Source organism: Penaeus chinensis, chromosome 7, assembly GCF_019202785.1.
Source record: "Penaeus chinensis breed Huanghai No. 1 chromosome 7, ASM1920278v2, whole genome shotgun sequence".
NCBI lineage: Eukaryota > Metazoa > Arthropoda > Malacostraca > Decapoda > Penaeidae > Penaeus > Penaeus chinensis.
Window position 1 is genome coordinate 32896102 of NC_061825.1, and position 8567 is coordinate 32904668.

Sequence of the window (8567 nt, forward strand, 5' to 3'; positions counted from 1 at the left end):
TCTGTGCAATACGATGAACACATCAAGCATAAATTGCTTAATGCATATCCGCTTGAATTTGAATACCATCCATTATGGAATTACACATTTACACATTTATCTTCAATTATAGAATCAAGAGATTAGTAGCACTGTATTGCCTGTAATTACTGTTGGTAATGGATATGTTAGCATAATATTGTGATATATGCAACCCATTTTTATTGAAACATTCTGGGTTTTACTGAAGATCAGTGGTGTTATTAATATCAAATCAAGTGTTTGTGAATAATTTAAATAGCTTTCAATGCTCAGTATATTCCTTCAAAAGTGAGTTTAATTCCATTTTGCTTGATCCTCTGTGAAACATCACTGTGACTCCGGCCAGTGTTAAAGTATGTGTTCCTTTGAGAGACGAATTACATCGAATTAATCAGAGTTCAAGAAGCTCAACTCTGGAGATATTATATTTCGTTTTCTCTTTTTCTTCATTCCTTAACTGACAATTTTCCATGCCTTTACTTCATAACGGAAACATTAACTTTCAAAAAAAAGTTAGTTCTCTCCTTCCTTTCTCATTTCTTCTGTATATACAAGCTTAAAATGATATATATCTTCCCTGACACGCACACGCACACGCACACGCACACGCACACGCACACGCACACGCACACACACACGCACACACACACGCACACGCACACACACACACACACACGCGCACACACACACACACACACACACACACACACACACACACACACACACACACATACACACACATACACAAACACACACACACACACACGCACGCACGCGCACGCACGCACACACACCCACAAGAAATAACGTAATAATAATAATAATAATAATAATAATATATATATATATATATATATATATATATATATGTGTGTGTGTGTGTGTGTTACACATCCTCTCCCTTTGCATCACGAAGCTTTGTTCATTCTCTTAAGTTACCTCTTTCAACATAACAATTAATTATCTCCTATGACAACAGGTTACTAAATGCCAAGTTCTCTTTTAATTAACAAAGGTAAGATATATGATATGTCAGTTTAACTTCAAAATTCGCTAATGTTGCTTCAGTTTAATTCCTTTCAACAGTCTGCGTTGTGTGATACAGGAAATATATGATCTTGGGTGACATGCGTAATTATTTAGAGTTGACATAAAATGACATGCTCTTTGGATGAACAAACTCTGCACCGTTGGTATTCTCCTGTTAATAAGTGGTAGCCAGTTTTCACCTCAATATCAGGTATTGATTTTGCGTTTATATATATATATATATATATATATATATATATATATGTGTGTGTGTGTGTGTGTGTGTGTGTGTGTGTGTGTGTGTGTATGTGTGTGTGTGTGTCTGTGTGTGTGTGTATGTCTACACACACACACACATATATATATATATATATATATATATATATATATATGTACATATATATACGTATATATATACATATATATACATATATATATATATACATATATATACATATATATACATATATATACATATGTATACATATACATATACATATACTGTCAGTGGTTTCTTTGCTTTGTTCTTATAAGCAGAAACCTTTGGTTCTTTTATTCTGGTATCCTCTGGGATATAGATTATCTCGGGCTTATTAAAACAATTGTATTTTCATGAATTATATTGTTCACACTATATAACACAAATACACTAAATGAAACACGGGAGTCATCAGGAGTGCCGTCAGTGAAGTGTTGGAGGACGAACTATCCGAGCCAAAACTCATGCACCAGGGGTGAATTAGCACAAGATAGTCACTGGTAGAGCGGGCTGCGGTTGTCAGCTACTCAGCACCAATAGAAGGGGCAGCAGATATCAGCTACTCGGCCATCACTAGAGGGGTTGCAGATATAAGCAACTCAGCATAAAGAGGCTGTAATAAATAGTTCGTAAAAATAGTTTTCTGCCTTAATTTTCACTATATCACTTCACAGCACTTCACCGCATTTTATTCACCATTCACAAATTGAATATATAGATATATACTCATACAATATATACAAACTAAATAAAGTAGACTTACAAGTGTTCAGGTGTGGAGCTCGGAGTAGAGTGGCAAACCATAGAATGGCAACCACCGATAATGGTTGACATGAGGCTTTGGTGGGGTCGAAACTGCCATCCGAACGGTGGAGGCGAACCAAAGGGACACTTACACCTCACACACACACACCATATACGCACAACACATACGTACAATTATGAACAACTAAATAGTGAAACCATCACTAAAACACAAACCCTTTACAAAGCTCCCCAATTCAACTTAAATTGCAAGATTTTAGTAATAAGTGGGGTTTCACACAAAATAAATGAAAGCTTAATACTTGACGTAAGCTAGTTACGTAACAAGGAACAAAATTTACACAGAACATCGGCTGAGTATGTCAGCTCCAACATTTTCTTGCCCTTTTATATATTCTATTGTGAATGAATGTGACTGAAGGGCGAGGGACCAGCGCATAAGCCGTCCGTTGCTGTTTTTCATCCTCTTCTTTTAATATTCGAGCTCTAGCTTTCCTGTCAAAATAGGTCTTGTACATTTTGCTACTCACGTCTGCATGAGTGGATGCTAATTGATCCGATTGTTCTAATCTAGATTGCAGATCTAATACATATTGATAGGTAGTTTTAACCTCTCTATCAATATCATCTTTAGTCCACAAATTATGTATAACAGATAATGGGCCACGTACTTTACGGCCGTACAGTAACTCAAATGGACTAAATTTAAGCGTATCGTGGGGAATCTCGCGATACGCAAACAAGACGGATGGGATATAACGATCCCAGTCATGAGGTCGCTCGCTGCAAAGCTTTTTCAACATAGCTTTTAGTACTATGTGAAACCGTTCGACAGTGCCATTACAACACGCATGGTACGGAGTAGTGTATAATGCTTTAATAGAAAGCAGTCGGTTGATCTCTGCCATTAAATCAGACTTAAACTGAGTACCACGATCAGAAAGAATCTCTTTAGGTATTCCCACACGGGCGAAAATGGTTAGCAACGCTTCAGCAACAGTTACAGAATCTATGTTTCTCAGAGGAACTGCCTCGGGAAATCTGGTGGCCATATCAATCAAGGTCAGCATATACTTGTGGCCTCGGCTAGAGGGCGGGGAGATCGGCCCGACGATATCAATCGCCACTCGGGAAAACGGCTCGCTTATGACTGGCATCTGAACCATAGGCGCCTTTCTGATTTTGCCTTTAGGAACGGTTTTCTGGCAAGCATGACAAGAGCGACAGTAGCGTTTGATCTCTGCGCCTGCTCCTGGCCAAAAGAATTTATGAAAGATTTTTTTTCTGCAGTCTTTCGATGAGAGAAATGGCCCGCCAGTGGTGAATCGTGAGCCATAGACCAAATTATAGGAATAAATTTACGGGGCACAACCAATTGTTTCTCACCGACTTCGTGTTCGTGTTTACTCTTTACGCAAATTCGGTAAATCAACCCATTCACGCGTTCGAACTTTACCGAGCGACTTTTTACAGTAACAATGGTTTTATTTGTTTCTTTAGAGCGAATGTGTTCTAAAGAAGGGCAGGAAGACTGAGCATCTATGAAATCGGGTTTCGAGACGTTCTCAAATTGGAAGTCAGGAACAATTAATTCATCAGGACCGAGATTTTCCTTCGCTTTGGCGGCCCGTGTTGCGACAACATTAACTTCGCTCCTCTGAGGAGTTGGAGTTTCGGTTACTTCCATATTCGGTATGTTCACGCTCGACACCTTGACACCCGGCACCATTCCGATGAGTATATCCGCGAACTTTATCGGGGCGACCACGACGTTAAACCATCCATTTAGGAATTTACTCCTAATCAGACAACGTGCGGTGGGGAATTCGCGCCGCTCCCCCAGGTAGTCATACAGCGCAACCACCTTTCCTCGCTTGACCGAGGCGGGCACGAGCGATTCCTTAACTATAATTGACGAGCAACCTGAATCAAAAAATACTTTTACCGGCTTGCCATACAACGATCCTTCACACGTAATACCGTGATCGTAATTTATGTCAGCCTTAAATACAGCATTTACTTTCTGAGAAGTCTTAGATTTAGAGAATTTCAGTTCGGGACAAGAAGGACGTATGTGACCCGCTTTAGAACAGTGGTGACAAATCACATCCTTAAGGTAAACATTCGGGTCGTTCTTGAAAGTAGTGTCGTCATTAACAAGCGTTTTACGACTTCTGACAGCTCTATGGGCGCAACGAAACCTATCCGCTGCTTGGGCCATTTCCACTGTACTAACGAACGTTCGCTCTTTGAGAAAGATGCGAAGGTCAAGAGGGCAATTACTCAACAGCTGGTCGCGTATCAAGAAGTCAAACAGCGATTTATACTCCCTTTCTACATCACTCATGATTAACCAGTGATCTAAATACTGGGTCATTCTCGTAATTAACTGAACGTTAGTTTCGTTTTCACCAGCTCTACTTTCTTTGAACTTTTTACGGTAGGAGTCTGCGTCAACGTTATACGCCTTCAACAAAGCATCTTTTAACTGACTGTAATCCTTTAGAACGTCGTCTGGCAAACTCACGTAAATTTGCAAGGCGTTACCTCCCAAGAGTGAACCGAGATAAATATGGTAATCATTAGAATCCCATCCTTGCAAGCCTGCTAATTTCTCAAACCTACGTAAAAAATCATCTATATCGTCATTACCATCGGTGAAGTTAGGCATTCTTAATTTAGGGTAATGATCACGACTGTCATTTAGTGAAGGGTTCTCGGGTCTTACGCGAGCAAGGGCCAACTCATGAGCGCGCTGCTTATCAGCCTCGTTCGCTTCATATTCGCGCTGTCTTTCCCTCTCCTGAATCTCGAACTCTTCGCGTTTCAGATCTCGCTCTTTCTGTCTCTCCTCTCGCTCTCTTTGCTTTTCTTCTCTCTCGTTTTGCTCTTTGTATCTTACCTCCTCTTTCAAGACCAAAGCATTTATGTCCGCGGCAGAAAGACCGGCTTCCTTAGCACACTTAACGAGCTCTACTAAGTTTAGCGATATGTTTAAAAATATAAAGAATCTATCAAACGAATATGAATTCGATAGACAAAACAAAAGATGAACGCTTAATCACGCTATCAAAGTTACGATAATCAATAATTCTAAAACGAGAACACCGATTATGAATAAGTACAAAATATCTAAGCACACACTTAGAAATTAAGGTCTGTTCCAAACTGACTGTGCAAGCGAAACAGTTAAAGAAAACGGCGCACAGACTATCGCACAACAACGGCTAGTCTAACTTAGCGCGAAAACATCGTTAACAGCAATGGAGGGCTTACGCACAGGTGTACAAAGTACAAGCCATCACGGTTAAGAAATAAATAGTTATTAAAACTACCATAGGGGTACACCACAGTCGTAACTGACTGATCTCCCTATAAACAACGAGGCAAAATAGAATTACCTAACCACTGACACACGCGACGATGCACGTTAGGTAAACGGTGAAAAGGAGGCACGATCGGACTAGATCAACTCTTAACCTGATCGCGTATGACGCAATATTCCGTATTTTACATACAACTCGCAGCGCAAGTCGTCACACTCCTTCACCAAAATATCCAGAACACCATTCCTCCATTTGGTTCTCCGAATCACCATTCTATGGTTGGCCACTCCTCCGGGTTCCACATTACATTCTGTGATCATAAGAGAAAGAAAACTTTATGTACATACAAATATACAAGCCCTGAGTAATCTATGAAGATCCTACTCACTGCGCCAATTTGTCAGTGGTTTCTTTGCTTTGTTCTTATAAGCAGAAACCTTTGGTTCTTTTATTCTGGTATCCTCTGGGATATAGATTATCTCGGGCTTATTAAAACAATTGTATTTTCATGAATTATATTGTTCACACTATATAACACAAATACACTAAATGAAACACGGGAGTCATCAGGAGTGCCGTCAGTGAAGTGTTGGAGGACGAACTATCCGAGCCAAAACTCATGCACCAGGGGTGAATTAGCACAAGATAGTCACTGGTAGAGCGGGCTGCGGTTGTCAGCTACTCAGCACCAATAGAAGGGGCAGCAGATATCAGCTACTCGGCCATCACTAGAGGGGTTGCAGATATAAGCAACTCAGCATAAAGAGGCTGTAATAAATAGTTCGTAAAAATAGTTTTCTGCCTTAATTTTCACTATATCACTTCACAGCACTTCACCGCATTTTATTCACCATTCACAAATTGAATATATAGATATATACTCATACAATATATACAAACTAAATAAAGTAGACTTACAAGTGTTCAGGTGTGGAGCTCGGAGTAGAGTGGCAAACCATAGAATGGCAACCACCGATAATAGTTGACATGAGGCTTTGGTGGGATCGAAACTGCCATCCGAACGGTGGAGGCGAACCAAAGGGACACTTACACCTCACACACACACACCATATACGCACAACACATACGTACAATTATGAACAACTAAATAGTGAAACCATCACTAAAACACAAACCCTTTACATATACATATATATACATATATATATATATATATATATATACATATATATATGTATACATATATATACATATATACATACATATATCTGCCTATATATGTATATATATACATATATGTATATATGTACATATATATATATATATATATATATATATATATGTGTGTGTGTGTGTGTGTGTGTGTGTGTGTGTGTGTGTGTGTGTGTATTTATTTATTTTTTCCCGTTACTTTCTTTCTCTGTTTTAGAAACTAACTTTTCACTCTAAAAAGTGATAGATCAGACAGCTCTATTACAGACTCTTGGAATAAGAATGAGTACATGTGAAATCGTTATAAACTATATGAAGATAACTAATTGCAGTAACGTGTTAAACTTCATATTGCAATAAATCTTGATTCAGTGATGATAGTAGTATTACATATTTTGTATATTTAACTGTAATTAATTATTGTTATTGCATCAGCTGTGAAAGTGCGCGGTGCCATTTGCAATTTCGGATAGAATATTTCTGTAAATACTTAGTAAACTGATCACTGAATGGTTGGCAATATATCAGAATGGGCCTCCAAAGTCTATCTGTGATTATCTTCATCTGTCCTTGACCCAGCACTTTCGTCTATGACTCCCCAAGAAAATCTTAAACTGGTAGCTTTTGTCTAAGACTCGGCTGAAGTCTAAGAGAAGTGTCCCACGCCCGTAAGGACTGTCTTTAAAACCACAAGGAGCGTTACACATAATTAAAGATAATTCTGCATCGAATATGATAGTAAAAACTTTTCATTTATTGTCAAGCGTCATTTCCGTCGTTCCTACATTTTACCGAGATTTTCTATTCACTTTTGTAAGGACTCTCTTAAAATTTCTCCTTAAGAGCAAGGACTGTCTTTGATTTTCCCTATTTTTTTCTCTGTTTAAGATTATTAAACGTTAATTGAGCCGTGCCCTACATTTTTTATTGTTGTATTTCATTTACAAATACAAATAGCGGCGCCCGCCTTTACAGCTGATGCAATGACAATAAACGTAGAGATGCCACATCACATTTCGATATACTAAATGTGTAATATTCCTGTTATAACATTGTCATGATTTATTGTCATATTTACCTTACCGTGTTCTTGCAATAGATCATCAAAATAGACTCCATAATAATATAAATGTTTGTTCTAATTATTAACATTGGCTTGGAGATGTCCCGCCAACTGTACAGTTGGCGGTACCATGTGTCCAACTAACGGCTGCACCGTGAGACCGGTACAGGACCTGTTACTTGCACAATCCGTGATCGCTAACTCAGGCTATACGGCCACTTAGCTCGATTCCCTCAGGCTGACCCTGCCCACCAGGACAACCCTGGGTGGAGGAGGCCTGTGGGACGACCGAGAAGGTCGTAGCTTGGGCAGATTGATCAGACCTGTCGTGAGGAGCTAGAGATGGGCCGTAGGTGGAAGCAAAGGGTGAATGCGGCTATGCGCCCCTGCCGGCGTTAGCTTCCAAATGATGATGATGATAGAGATGTGGCAATTTGGAAATCATATAAAAATTGCAAAGAACAGCCATAGACTCTCCTCGACTCACGCCCCAGGTGTCTGATAATTTTAATCTATGATTACTGATAAATAAAGAATCATATGATAAGAGATTTGTTGTATTAAAACTTTATTAAAGTGCGTTATAATAAGAAAATGGAGGGGGGGGGGGGGATCTGTAATCATGACTTCTCAAACTAAAGGTTACAACAACATAAAATGCATCTAATTCATACTTTGTCCAATTCCCATAAAACGAGTTAAAATGTTTTTTGAACTTAGATCATACCTTTCTCCGTCCAGCACAAACGGATTCTAACTTAAACAAATATTGTGCCACAATTCATAGGGTTTTCGAAAAATAAAACATTTTGCTAGGATAGATATGAAGTATTTCGTATAAGTGGCGAAACAAAATGTGCAAAACTGACGGAGATGAGAGATTGTGTAAACTTAATAATATATATATGTCTTGATGAATACTGGTAATATT